This window comes from Peromyscus maniculatus, chromosome 1 (genome assembly GCF_049852395.1).
Source record: "Peromyscus maniculatus bairdii isolate BWxNUB_F1_BW_parent chromosome 1, HU_Pman_BW_mat_3.1, whole genome shotgun sequence".
Taxonomy (NCBI): Eukaryota; Metazoa; Chordata; class Mammalia; order Rodentia; family Cricetidae; genus Peromyscus; species Peromyscus maniculatus.
Window position 1 is genome coordinate 5,730,822 of NC_134852.1, and position 13,723 is coordinate 5,744,544.

Consider the following 13,723-nt stretch of genomic DNA (forward strand, 5'->3'; position numbering starts at 1 on the left):
CTCCTCTGTTTCTCCTTCCCAATGTGATCCATAAGTCCCCCTCAGGGTCCTTGTTATTTCCTAGCTTCTCTGGAACACTTACCCCTCTGTTCTTGTGGGGGATGTTTTCCCCACAGGAATGTAGCAGTTCTGCTCCCTTCTAGGAGAGACATTATTTTTCTGCTCCACTCTGCTAAGGGAGTTTACCCGAGGACATGTAGCAGCTCTGCTTTTGATCTGGTGAAAGATGTTATTTCTCTGCTCCCCTTTGTTAAGGGAATTGCCATGTTCAAAGATTGGCTGGGTTTCATGCTCAGGGATTGATTGGTTTTCCTGCTCAGGGATTGGTTGGTTTATGTGCTGAGTTGGTCAGGGGCAGAATGTGTTTCTCTGAGTGTGTTGGTCACATCATCTCAGGTATTTAGTCCCACCACTGATTTGATCATGTTTTGAGACCCATGAGCTCTGCTCTCTGGGGAGTCCCAAGCAGGAGGGTGCTGAAGGAAACTACTGGCTCTTAAAAAAGAGTTTTGGAAATTTAAAGACCTTAAGACATGATGGGAGGGAGAGATACTTGTCAGGAACAAGCTATCTTCCTGCCAAGGCTTTCTGAAGCAGGAGAAGGCAAAGGTAAGTCCAGATGCTCCCACAATCAGAACCTACTCTGACCCCAGTGTCTCCTTCCCTGGTCTGAGGGGATCAAATCTCTCCAGTGTTGGAGAGGTAGTTGCTCCTTCTGTCTTAGAATCTCTGCATGTGTGTCCTCATTTCTTCAACCTGTCCATTTAGAGTTCACTTGGCTTCTTAAGACAACTAGTTATGGTCCTGGTCTTGAAGATGCTTTTGTGAAGATACAGGCTGTTGCTTTTCCAGGGAATGTAAAGCCATGGAGATGCACTGAGCACATGACTACAGTTCATGTGGAGACAAACCCTTCCAGAACTCTGTTTAGTGCAAGAATTGCTCTTTCCTCCTAATACCCATGTAGTGATTATTAACCACTGGGAACATGTTACATCCACTCAGTCCCAGGACAGAGAGTGACTGGTGTCACCAACTAGTCCCTTCTTTGGACTGAAATAGACATTTGCAAAAGTGAAAATGATGGGTAAGTTACTGGCTGATTTCTACACATGTGGGAGCTTCATAGAAGGAGAGTTAGGTCTCTCTAACAGTGGGAGTCAAGTGAGTCAAGGGTTGAGGCTGCATTGAAGATGGGTGGGGTCCAGCCCTGACCAGAGTGTAAGACCCACTTAGGAGTGCTTAGCCATCAAGGAAGACCCACAACCATTGTGAAATGTGAAACTCTTGAACTCTTGCTGAGTGCTGTGACTCCATCTTAGCCTTGTGCAATGGATATGATCTGTGCTTTCATCTTTAAATAAGGCAAATGTTTAGGCAAAGGAATATATGTTGCTGCTCCAGGGAGTCAATTGTTATTGAAAACTGATGGTAGAAGGAACCTATTTGCACTAAATTGTGACCAGTCTCCAGTAGTAATCTGAATCCACACAGTGTGTCCACCATTGTAGAAAGCTGTGATTTTCCAGTGTGCCCCTGACAAGGACCTGAGCTCCTTAATATATACCCAATCAGTGGGTCACCATAAGCACATTTCTTTGTCAACATCAGTGTTTAGAGGCTGCAGTGGTATTCCCAAGTTTCTTATTTTCCTCAGAAAGCAAGTGTGAGAGGTACAGGAATTTTAATGCTAGAAGGGTCATATTGTTCTCTCTCTCTCTCTCTCTCTCTCTCTCTCTCTCTCTCTCTCTCTCTCTCTCTGTGTGTGTGTGTGTGTGTGTGTGTGTGTGTAAAATGCAGCTTGTTTCCTCAATTGAATTTGTGTTTTGGGAAGAATGGGTTTGTTGGGGATAGATTACCTGTGCTGACTGTGAGCATCGGGAAGGGATTCTGTGATACTATAGAAAGAAGAGCCCTCTGGAAGGATGCAGCATACAGGAAGGTAGGGATTAGAGTAGAATGATAGAAGAGGTATTGAACATATATAGGAACAGATGAAGTGATGACACGGGACTGGAGTTCTACAGAAGGTGGATGGATCAAGAGCATAGACAGATGTCTTGAGTCTTCACTGCACTTGGGCTGTGCTGATCTCCCAGGGACAGTGACAAAAGCAGCTCTGTTTGGGACTGTTTGAGGTTATTATCAGAATGGGAAAGGAAGGATGGAGAACCTGAATAAGGCTCTTCACTCCTGAGATTGCACCATTAACCAAGGCCATTGCAGATAATGACAGAAAGTTTAGAAACAGTTATACAAGCCCTGGGTGACTCACTGGGGAAGCTGGCATTCCTCCTTTCCTGAGCTTGCGGTTTGTAACTGGTAATTTCCTCTCTCCTCTGACTTCTTCATTTCTGTCACAGGAAGTCCCTCTTACTCCCTTCTCTTCTTCCAAACCTCCTCACTGGCTTTCTTTCCCATCTGTTTCTTTTTTATCTGGACCACAGTTCCTGATATCACACTGCAGATAGCGTCTCAATGCCCTGAGCACTAATGCTCAGGGGATCAAATAATCTGGCTGCTCTCAAAGGTACAAGAATATCATTTGCTGACTTTCGAACTGAAGATGGTATTAATCTATATCCGCCTCTCTTTGGGTTCAGTGAGGCAGTGCCCTGTCTTTCAAGGTTAGTGTGAGAATCAACTAGTTCAGTGGCACAGGAGGATTCATATATAGATTTTTATTTCTGAGAATATGAATCAGGGTGGGAGAGTGCAATGGTTAGTTTTTTCATCTTGAGGTAGACTAAAGTCACCTGTGAAATAGGGAACCTCACCTGAGGATGTGCTTTGATCAGATTACACATTAGTCATGTCTGTGGGCACTTTCTTGATTAATGAGTCTAAGAGACATCAGAACCTGATGCTACCCTCTCAGAGGACAACACATGGAAGCAAAGTTTGAGACTCCTGACATGTTCAATTCCATTCCCTGAATTGCTGGTTGGGTATAGGAAGGGAGTCTGCAATTTCACAGATACTGGGAATCTTTACTGGATACATCCAACTCTTTCTCTTCTGGTTCACCTTGGTGTTGCTCATTCCTCCTCAAACAGCTTCATGCAGAATTGTCTGAAGTGTTACTATGTATTGGTAATGGTTGAAGTTAGGACAACAATTCATTTCCTGAGCCAGATATAATAGATTCTGCTCACACGTGCATCATCAACCTGTTTCCCTCACCACGTTGCATGACTTTTTGTAAACTAGTGTTGTGTACAGAATGGAAAGGACCTTAAAGCATCTGTGCTGTGTGGTGTAACGTGGCATCCTAGCTCCTGGTACACCTTCCATTGACCTCCAATGTAGTAACTATCAGAGTATCAATTCCTAGATTCATCCTAGGCACCATGTTTCAGAACCAGGACATATCTCCTCCCTCTATGTGCCTACAAGATTCAGATGAAAAAATGACAGGTCCAGGTAACATTTTTCATGAGGACAGAGTGAGGTGGTGTATTGATGGTATGGACAAGCGTAGTCTCCTGAAGTCAGCTCGGTTGCTAGTTGCAGTGGCAAATCTCTTTAAATCCAACACTTTTGAGTTGGAGGAAGTTGGATATCTGTAAGTTCAAGACCAACCAGGTCTACATAGGGAGTTCCAGTACAGCCTAGGCTCTATAGAGAGATCTTGTCTCAAAAACAAAAAACAAAAGCAAAGCAAAAGACTCTGCTCAGTTAGAGGAAGAAATTGAGTACAGCCTTTCAACTACTTGCACACTCAGGTCTAGAAAATGGATTGTGTAACCAAGCCATGCTGTAAGGCCAACATCACCTAACTGTGAATCAAGACAAAGAAATTAGATGAAATAAATTATAGGCTAAACCCTCCCATGAACACAGCTGCAAAATCTACAAAAATATCATTCCTGCAACCTGTAGAGACAGTCCTGAAGAGCAAGTAATCTGTGACATCATATTCACGAGTCCTTACTAAGTATTCTATGATGTTAACACCATGGAAAACATTTACTAAATATGATTTCTTCAGACCATATCCTGCTGTTAGCCATGAGAATGTATTATAAAATGAAAAGAACACCTTCTGAAAAAGCAGAATTTAGTCAGTCATGCAAATCCCATTAAATATTTAGAACTATACTTTACTGGTGATAGTAACAAGATTAGAATAAAACATACATAACTGAGACAGTTTTTCATGAATAGTTAACATTTGTCAGTGTCCCACAGCCATTCATCATGAACACTTACAGGAAATTAGATACAGAGAACCTCCAGGATCAGAATAATTAATGTACCAAAATACTGAAGTTAGCATCATACTTAATTGTGAGAAAGCAGATTTTGTATTAAATTATGCAGAAGGTAACAGAATCTCCTTTCTTCACACATTTTCAGCTTTGTATTTGAAGACTTAGCTAATACAGAAACAGAAGTGAAGGTAAAATATGAGAGAGAGAGAGAGAGAGAGAGAGAGAGAGAGAGAGAGAGAGAGAGAGAGAGAAATAATACAACTATCATTGTCTGAAGATACCATAATTGTTTATGTAGAAATTATGAATCAGTGTATGGTAACTTGCCCTAGCAAGGTGAATGTGGGATGATTGATCTGCAAGCCATTTGCTTTTGCATATATGAGAAATAGACAGTGGAAAATGAAATGAAAAACACATCAATTTAATGCGACACTCCCCACCCTCACACCCGTGGGGATATTTATAGTGGTCCGCAAATTCTACAAATCAGAAATTTGTGTTAAGAAAACACTTTCAAAGTCCTGACCACACTGTCCTGCCAGCTAGTCCTTATTCTACCAGTGTGTTAACACTGACTTTATATTTCAAGAGAAACTCTGTGAAGATCCTGTGTTGAAGCTTGAAAGGGTGGAGGGTCACAAAGAGTGTTTCGGAACATCTTAGGCAGAGTGACTTTGAATTAGGGGGTTTGAATTTACTTATTATTTTTGTTATTGAGGCACGTTCTTTATTTCTAGTCTAACAGAGAGAAGCTTCTGCCATAGTGAATGTGACAATTTATTAAAATGGAAAATGACACATGAGGTGGGGGGGGAAGGAAAATATGTATAGAAACAAGGACCAAAGCCAGAGAGATGGGACAGCATATTCCCTCACTTTATGGATCAAGAAAAGAGTTGGTTCAGTCAGCAAAGGCCTACAGCTGGTGGAGTGATGTAAATTCATTTGCTGCAGAAGGAACTTATCAGAACACTCATGCCTTCCTCTGCACCCAAAACTGTAGGGACCCACAGAGATCCACAATGATGCCTTATTCCATCTTGACTAAAGGTCAGTGAGTCCAAGCTTGTTTTCCACTCTGCAAGGCTGTATAATAGGATGCTTTGTCCAAAGGCATGGTTACCAGGTGTCTTATACTTCAAGGCCTAATTACAGGATGCTTCCCATTAAGGCATAGCTACTAGATGTCTTGAGTGCTAAGGAGATGTTTACACTCATCTGTGCTTTGTACCCTGAATAGTGATGTCCTTGAAAAGGGGAAGTTTCTTTGCCCCCTTTACTTTGAATATATAAAGGCTGTGAATAATAAACACAAGAGTCTGTGGTACTGACCCAGAGCCCTCGCAAAGATCTTCTGTGTCTATGTATTTTTCTTTGCGTTTACCTCTCTCTATATTTCCTAGAAGTTATTTCTCAATTCTCACTCCTCCATTCAAGGACCCTTCAACATCTCAGAAAAGGACCCAGACATAAAACACGTTTGCTCACTGAACATTCTCTCACAACAGTTCCTCAATATAAGAACTGGATTTTCTTACAGAAGTCTTGGGATCATCAGATTTATTTCTCAGACTCTGGAATCTTGAAAGATGTACTTCTTTCTTTTCTGATTACTTCTCAGTTGCATTGTGCATCTGTCTCTGGCTGCCCCAAGTCTCAAAGACAAGAATCCCAAGGATTATGAGGATCACAGCAGCAAACCCCATCCTGATGAGATTCTCGACTGTGTGATCCTGGTGGTTAATGTGTGAAACATGTCTCACTCTGCAGCACAGGCTGGCATGAAATTCACTAGGTATGCCAAGATAACCAAAAAGAAAAGCAATTCTCCTGCATCAGCGTCCCTGGGGTTGGGATTATGAATCTGTGCAACCAAGCCTATGAATTTTCTCATTTCACGGCTTTGAAGAGGAATGTCATTAAAACTAGTACTCATTGTGAATCCATTCCCTTCTATTTAGTTTCCTATTTCACCTGTTTATTGAGAAATCTGCTTTATTTCCAAAATCTATCATGTTAGTTAAAATGCAATCAGGTTCCCAAAAGTTCACAGAATCCCTTGGAGGTCTCTGTTAGGTGTCCCAGCAGGCAGAGGGTCATTGCTCCTTGTTACTGGGAACAGAACCTAGTTGAGTGACTGCCAGAGCAGCATATACAGTGGACTCCTCTGGGGCATCCCACGCCTGGGAGGGAGGAGGTGCAGCTGTCCCCTGTCTGAGTGACCTGGTGCACAGCTGGGCATAGGTCACATCCTGGGGCTCCTCAGATTCAGCAGCCTGGAGTGGGAGAGAGTGACAGGAGGGTTTATGCTTGGCTTGGGGGACGCTGAAGTCCTGGGGAGGACAGGACTCACCTGACTGTCCATCTCTCTGTCATCTTCTGCTTGTCCATCTTTGGTGTCCAGGACTTCTCCTGACATGACAGAAGGAAGGACAGCCCCTGCCCTCCTGAGCCTGGAGCCTTTCACCTGGGCATTTGTCTCTCCCTGGGGGTCTTCCTCAGCTGGTCTCTGTAGCAGGGCAGTAGTGAGGGACAGACAGTGTCTTCCTGTTCCCGTGGGTATCTCTGGCCAGTTTTCCACAGCGAGGCCAGAGTGACCCATTTAGATGACAGCATTCCTGATAGGATCTTCTTGGGCTTCCTTCCTACAGTTCGGGCATCTTATCTTGACATTCTAACTGTCTTGGCTGTACCCACACAGTCCATCTTCCTGAAAACACATTTCTGGGGGCTGGAGAGTTGGCTCTGTGATTAAGAGCAATGGCTACTATTGCAGAGGATCCAGGTTTGGTTCCCAGAACCCAAAAGGTAACCCACATTCATTTGTAACTCTCATTCCAGGGTACATGGAACTCTCTTCTGGCCCCTGGGAGCACCATGCAGGCATGTGGTGCAGGGACATAGATGCTTGTAAAACATCCACACAAACAATACAAAACCCCATGTTTCTGCCCACTCCCTTTGGTTCCTGCCTGCAGCTGCTAGTCCCTTAGATGTTTCTGTGGGCTTTCCCTTCCAGGCTGCCCCTCAGAAGACAATCAGACAGATGCCAAGGAGCCAGAAAGGGGACAGGATCGATGAGACACATGATCCATGGAAAACCAGGAGAGAGTGAGGCAGGTTGTATTTGCAGAAGAGAGGGAAGGGATTAGCTGTGGTTGCTTCTGAGGAGAACAAAAAAGGCATCCTCTGGACTAAACTGGGCCCTAAATTCTTAGCACTGCAGATAGGGACAGAAACCTCACCCAACTGTCCAGCTTGGCACCATCCTCAGCCTGTGTGTCCTCCACTGAAGCGTCTGTCAGAAGAACAAACAGAATGTCTCCTGACCAGAGTCTAGGGATGACTCTGACCCTTAGTTTTCTGTATTGGCCCAGGTGCGGAGAGAGAATCAGGGAGTGTTGTGATATCCAGGGTCTATAGTGAGAAGTTCAGACCCAAATAGCAAAGACCCCAGAGCCTCTCCACCACCCCTGCAATGCTGAGTCCTCAGACATCTCCCTCCCCAGGACCTTCTTTATCTCACAAAGGTTTTCTTCCTGGGTGGTAGTAGCTGGATTGGATCTGGAGAGACAAGAAGATGTCAGTTGTCGGTGAGGTGTGTCAAGAAGATGGAGGTCTATGTCTCTAGTCATGAGTTACCTCTTCTGGGAGCCTCTGTCTCTGGTTACAGGCTCTGCAGCTCCTGCAGAAAATTGCAGTTCTGTATCTTTCTGGGCTGTAAGAGAGAGAAGAATCTCAGCTTTCCCCTTCTACCTAGGCATATACAGGGACCTTTGCACCATGGGTGAATGAGCAAATGTCCTAGGACATGGTGAAGCTCACAGAACACATGATATTACACATATTCTGAGATCATGTTCTTTCTGATCTGAGATCTGCAAGTATTTCTAAACTACTCAGCTGAAGTTTGAGGCTTCCCTGGGGCTGGTGTCCTGATCCTGTGCTTGGCTCTTCACAGGGGAACCCGAGACCCAGGTCACCCACAGCCTACTCACCATCCTTCCTGAATTTTCCCTGATGCCTTCGTTGGAGAAGGAGGAAGATGAGGATGAAGAGGAACAGGAGGAAGGCCACAGAGACTCCAACCAGAACCTTCAAGTACCTTTCCAGTCCTGAGGCACAAGTGATGTCATGAGTGGGGATGTTGCTGCTTAACTGAGTACCTACTGTGTGACGGACGCATGCTGGGTCTTTGCACTCATCATCTCCCATCCTCACAATCATACAACAAGGAAATGTCTCCTTTTCTGTCTCCTCAGGACACCTGCCTCAGATCACTTGACTGGAAGTGGCAGAGCTGGGAGTCGAACCCAGGGCCTCTTATTTCCATCTCTTCTCTCCACCAGATCAGAGCCTCCTGACTGGAGCAGAGGAGTGTCAATGGCCTGCCATGGCCCTCTGCCCCACTTTCTACACACCACCAACACTGTGGGACAGACCCACTGCAGAATCAGGTTCTGGGGTCTCCTCTGTCAGGAGAGGTCACAGCCAAGGCCAGCACTGAAAGAAATTTAGACATGTGGGCCATGCTTCTCCCCTTTTTAATCAGAGAAACAGCAGGTAATCCAGAAAGGGTCCAAGTCAGCGTCTCCAGAAGCAGCTGTATTGAGCCGATAAATAGCTATTGCCCATCTGGTCCCCACTTTTCAACAGTCCTTATTATGCTTCTGGGATCTGACTCCATGCAGGTGAGAGAGGTTTGTTCTCAGGGCCTCAGAGGCAGGATGGGGAGGCAAATGTCTGGGATCCCTGCTCTCCACCTCATCCACCTGCCCCATCCTCCAGACAGAGTCAGAACATTCTGGATGCCACTTTCTGTATCCAAATTTCTAAGTCCTGGTTCTCTGGGTCCCTTACTCACAAGCTAAAGTGACAGAGAAAGGAGGACTTCAGTGGACTAAGAGCTGTGAGACAGCCTGGGGATGGAGGATACTCCCTGCACTTAGGTGCCTGATACTCACCAGATGTTGGCATGAACTTTGAGGGTGGTGGGCTGGAGGTTCCAATGGGTGCTAGGAAACCAACAAGAGGGGGTGAGGGTTAGATGCTAACCCAGGGGCCTGTCTCTGCTCACATTCTTACCTTTGTCCTGTAACCTCCCCAAGATCTCCACGCTGTCTACCAAAAACCTAGGTTGCAATAGATGATGGAGTGGACATTACTGGAAGGACCGCTGCTGGCATCCAATTCTCTGGCAGGGAAAAGCCTTCTGACTAACCTTCCTATTGTCCCCTTAATCCCACCCAAGTCAAGGGCTCTCCTAGGGTTTGGATTGTAAGTCACCCTGAGAGTTCAGGGTCACCTCACCTGAGACTGTGAGCTCCACAGGGTCACTGGCTTGTGTCAGCAGGTAAGGAGATGAGTCCTGAGAACCATAGCACCTGTAGGTGCCTGAGAGGGCAGAGGTCACAGCACTCATGGAGAATTCTGCCTGGTGGTCCCAAGTTTCAGACTTTGATTTTAATCGCTGGGGTTGGTGGGCTACTCCCTCCTTGGACAGAATGAAAGTGTCCACCTGGTCTGTTGACTGACACAGCAGGGTCACGTTGTCTCCAGAGTGTACTGTGGAGTTAGGCTTCACTGAGAGGGAAGGACCGACTGGAATCTGTCCTACAGAGAAGAAGGGGGATGAGAGGCTGTCTTCAATGTTCTGAGCTGACACCTCACCTGGGTCTGCCCTGAGCACCTGGTACTCTGTCTCTTTTCTCTGACTTAGCCCCTCTCCTGTTCTCCTGCCTCTACATCTCTTCCCGAATAAGGTCTCTGTCCCTCATCCCAGCCATCACCTCCTTAACTCCCCCATGAGAACCCATGAAGAGGATAGGTACCTGAAGAAATCTATTTAGTTCCTCACCTGTGATCAGGATATCCAGGGAGTCACTGGAGGCTGACCACGTGGAGGAGAGGTTGTTTGCACCATAGCATCTGTATTGGCCTCCAGTATTGATGCTCACAGGGCCCAGAGTGAAGTTGGCCAAGGAGAAACCAGCCTGGGTCCATTGGACAACCTGCTGGGTGAAGACAGCTCCCCCTAACTTGTACAGGGCAAATCTGTCATAGTTGATGTCAGAGCAACACTGCAGGGTGAGGCTCTTCCCAGGGTCCAGGATATGGCCTTGGTGAGTCAGCAAGGAGGGCTTCTTGGACAGACCTAGAGGGAAGGTGACAGGCTAGTGATTGAGGAGCTGGTTTTTACCAAACACTGATCCCCTCCCATCCTGCCCTGAACACGTCACTGCTTCTCCCCAGGAGTGGGGCTCGGGCTCAGCCACCAGGCTCTTCCTCAACCACTTTTTTTTGGTTTTTCAAGGCAGGATTTCTCTATGTAGTTTTGACCCCTTTCCTGGAACTCTGCCTGCCTCTGCCTCCCAAGTGCTGGGATTTATGGTGTGTGCCACCACCACACGACCCTCAACAACTCTTTACCCAAAACTACCCATTAGGACAGATTGGTCAGTGGTGGGGCTGACTCACCCGAGATGTGTATTTTCAGGGGCTCACTGGGTACTGACCACATATGTGGAGTTTGGTTGTAGTAACCATAACATCTGAATGTCCCTCTGTGGTCCGGTGTTACATGATCTATAGGGAACAAGGCTTGGTACGGCATAATACTGTGTATATACTGTGAGTTCATGGAGCTGAGGAACTTCTGATCTTCCTTGGTGAGAACAAGTTTATCATATCCATCCTGGGAGACACACTGGAGGGTCATGTTCTCTCCTAAAGTCACCACAGGGCTGGGCAGGGCTGTCAGGCTGGGTTTGTTGTGGTAGATTCCTAAGAGAGAAGGAGACAGATTGTTACATTGGCTCACACAGCCACAGTGTTCTCCAGGGCTAGGCTGTGGGAGGTGAATACTCCTGAGAGCAGAGCCTGGGGCTGAGACCCTGACTGTCCCCTCACCTGTCACCACAATCTCCAGGGTGTCACTGTGCTCTGACCAGCCAGCTGAGCTGTAACAGTAACAGTGATATTGTCCCCCATGTTGCTGTGTCACAGAAGGGATGGAGAACTTGGCCTTGTTCTCGGGCTTCTCTGGTGTCTGTGTCCAAGGGTTTCTGGCTTCCCTCTTTATGCAGAAAACATATTTCTGCATCCATGGTCCCCTCACACCAGATGGTCACGGCACTTGTGTAAGTGACCACAGAGCCTGGCTCAGCCTTGATGGTGGGTTTGTAGAGGGTCCCTGCAAGGAAGTAGGAGAGAAGAAGTTGGGTCTTTCTGAATGTGGCACGGAGAAAGTCACAGTTGCAAATGGCAGTTTTTCTTTTTAATTTCTTCTTCTCTCATACAATACATCCTGACAGCAGCCTCCCCACCTCCCCTCTCCTCCAGATCCATTACTCCTCTGTTTCTTTTCACCAAGAACAGGTTTTCCAGTGATATTAACTGAACACAGAATAACAACATGCAATAAGACTAGTCACACACACTCATATTAAGGCTGGACAAGGCAACCCAGTAGGAGGAAAAGATTCCATGTTCAGGAAAAAAATCTGAGACATCCCCATTCTTATTGTTATGAGTCTAACAAAAATCCCAAATGAACCAGGCAGTGGTAGTGCATGCGTTTAATTCCAGCAGTCAGGAAAGAGATACAGAGTAACTTCCAGGGCAGACAGGGCTACACAGAGAAACTCCAAAACAAAACAAAACAAAAACAAAACAAAACAAAACAAAACAAAACAAAACAAAACAAAACAAAACAAAACAAACAAAACACCCAAGGTAACAGCGTGTGTGCAGAGGGCCTATGGCAGACCCACGCAGGCTCCATGGTTGCTGTTTCAGTCTCAGTGAGCCCTCATGATCCCTGCTTAGTAGATTCTGTGGTCCATGTTCTCCTGATGTCCTGAGTGCTCTGGCTCCTGCAACCCTTCCTCCATCTCTTCTGTGGGGTTCCCCGAGCTGTTGTGGATGGCACATGAGCTGATTCAGAGTAACAGAAGGCCCCATAAGGATTCATCTCTGTCCTGGACCTCCTGGGCTTTGCTGTCACTCTCTGCCTTGGATTCTGTATGTTGTGTCCCACTCTATACCATGCTCTGTGTTATGGGCTCAGGAGCCCTGGCAGTTCACATACACCATACACCAAGGACTCCCTGGCATCTATATCATTTCAGCATCATTATAGGGAATGTTCCTCACCTGAGACCAGGAGCTCCAGGGGGTCACTAGGTTCTGACCACACCTGTGGTCTTTTCCTGTTGAGGCTGTAGCATCTGAATGTCCACCTTTGTCTGGAGGTCACAGGGCCCACAGAGAACAGAGCCTGAAACTGTCTAATATAGCGGTTATAATGTGAGTCCAGCATCCAGGAGAGCTTCTGAGGTCCTTCCTTCATCAGAACAAACCTGTCATATTGCTGCCCTGAGACACACCTGAGGATGACATTCCTTCCTTCAGTTACCACAGGGCTGGGCTGGGCTGACAGGCTGGGTTTACTGTAGACTCCTAGGAGAGGATCAGGACTCAGTTAAATGTATCAGGCTTCCTTATCCTCTATGGCTGTGAGGTGGAGGTAACCCTGTTAACAGACCCACCTCTTGACAGTCAAGCCTGAGGCTGGGGACCCTGTGTGTCCTCTCACCTGTCACCACCAGCTCCAGGGGGTCACTGTACTCTGACAACCGTCCATCATGGGTCTGATATTGACAGCGATATCGCCCTGCATGTTTTTGGTCTATTTTCAGGATTGAAAATTCAGCCTTGTCCTTAGGATTCTGTAGAAACTCTATGAGCTTTAATTTTTGGTTTTCTGCTTTATGAAGTCTGTATCCTTTGGCTCTTGAAGTCCCCTCACATAAAAAGGTCACTCTAGTCTGCTTGTAGACCACAGAGTCTGGCTGCACTGTGAGGATAGGCTTAGGGAGGGTCCCTACAAGGAAAAGAGCATCTAGGACCCAGGGCAGCCATCAGATTGCAGCTCCCAACCCCAACCCTCCAGCCATCCCCAGGGTCAGCACACATGTGTTGTTCTCCATCCTCACTGCCCAGGCATGGCTGCAGGACTGATCAGAAGTGAAGGTCAGGACATCTGCAGACACTCACTCACCTGCCAGCACTGGGGTCCTGAGGCCCAGAGTCAGTCCTGGAAGAGAGTTCCCTGTGAGAGGTTTGTTCTGGAAGCTTGAGCAGGTCCTCTCCTCTGCAGAACCTCCTGAGACCCTGGGGTTTCCTGATGGGCCAGTGCTGGGCTTTGGAGCAGCATCATACATAGACCACAGTATCCCCTCCCCATCTCCACATCTCACCCAGACAGAGCAGGGCTGTGAAGGTGAAGGTCATGGCATCTCCTCATCGAGGCTGTAACTGTGCTCATGGGAAGAGGTACAGAGACTGTCTGGAGGGACAGGAGACACAGGGTGTGGCCTCTGGTGGCTGGGCACTCCTTTTGACATGGTTATACTGGAGCAGCCCCACAGGAAGGGGAAGTGCCCTCCTCAGGCACCAGTCTCTGACTTCCCCAAGGCTGGTGCTAGGTCAGGTAGCAGAGTCTG

The 13,723-nt window shown here is 46.8% G+C and overlaps 1 pseudogene across 1 annotated transcript; it reads right to left on the minus strand.

Annotated features, from left to right (window-relative positions):
* Positions 1-6,193: 6,193 nt before the first annotated feature.
* LOC102919472 (paired immunoglobulin-like receptor B) lies at positions 6,194-12,000 on the minus strand (annotated as a pseudogene). Its single transcript, XR_013044498.1, has 12 exons — positions 11,990-12,000; positions 11,127-11,444; positions 10,695-11,000; positions 10,075-10,371; positions 9,486-9,830; positions 9,182-9,232; positions 8,216-8,332; positions 7,860-7,935; positions 7,730-7,781; positions 7,463-7,642; positions 6,571-6,726; positions 6,194-6,493 (listed from the first exon to the last, which is right to left on the minus strand). The product of XR_013044498.1 is annotated as a paired immunoglobulin-like receptor B (transcript).
* Positions 12,001-13,723: the final 1,723 nt, after the last annotated feature.